The sequence below is a fragment of the Aplysia californica genome, unplaced genomic scaffold (assembly GCF_000002075.1).
Source record: "Aplysia californica isolate F4 #8 unplaced genomic scaffold, AplCal3.0 scaffold03218, whole genome shotgun sequence".
Lineage (NCBI taxonomy): Eukaryota > Metazoa > Mollusca > Gastropoda > Aplysiida > Aplysiidae > Aplysia > Aplysia californica.
This window is the reverse complement of record NW_004800488.1, coordinates 1-1,149: the sequence shown is the minus strand read 5'-3', so window position 1 is coordinate 1,149 and position 1,149 is coordinate 1.

The following is a 1,149-nucleotide window of genomic DNA, read 5'->3' as shown; positions in this document are numbered from 1 at the left end:
CTGTACGTGCGCGTGCTCGCGTGTGTTTACGTGTATGTATGTGCGTGTGTGTGTGTGTGTGTGTGTGTGTGTGTGTGTGTTTTGTTTGTTGTGGGCGTGTGTTGTAGTTGCTTATGTGTGTTTGTGTGTGTATGAGTGTGCATGTGTGTGTATGTGTGTGTATGTGTGCATTCTGATGTGTTTGTGTATGTGTGTGCGTATGTTTGTACACATTGTAAACGGAAGGAAATCAGTTCTTGTTGAACCAGACATAATCAGCGTTCTCGGACTTGGAAAAGTTTTTACTTCTATTGAAAACCTCATCAACCAAGTTTTTCCCGATTTTGCAGACAATTTAGAAAATTTGCAATGGCTGTCAGATAGGGCCATACTAGCTCCTTTAAATGAAACAATCAAAACAATTAACAACACACTCATTGACTTGATGTCGTCTACACCGAAAGTCTATCAGTCTGTAAATACTGCACTCAAAGAGGACGATGTACCCCACTACCCTGTGGAATTCCTGAACTCCATTCAACTGGCCGACCTTCCACCCCATGTTCTGAAATTAAAAACTGGTATTCCCGTAATGGTCCTCCGCTCTCTTAACCCACAAAAATTAATGAATGGTACAAGATGTGTTGTAACACAAACCATGCCAAACGTCATTGGGGTTGAAATTTTTTCTGGACCATACAAAAATGAAAAACAATGGATTCCTCGAATTATGCTTCAACCAACAGACAGTGGAGTACCTTTCATATTCAAACGAAAGCAATTCCCCCTCAGACCATGCTTTGCCATTACAATTAATAAAGCTAAGGAACAGTTTCTTCGTACAGTTGGCCTAGATCTCATCGGCACAGTATTTTCACATGGAATGTTGTTGGTAGCCATGTCCCGAACTATAGATATCATAAAGATGCTGTTCACATCTTGGCACCCAACAGTAAAAACAGGAATGTTGTACATCCAGAGGTTTTGGACGATGTACATTAGTTATAGGTAAGTTTAACTTTTGAAAATTCCTATTTTTTCAGGTATAAAATAGAAACATCTGCTTTAATCAAATAACTTTAAATTACTGCAGTATTGACATTTTTATTTACATCGCGACATTGATTTTTGTCTAGAAGACATTATTTTCCTGTTCATAGAACGGGTACG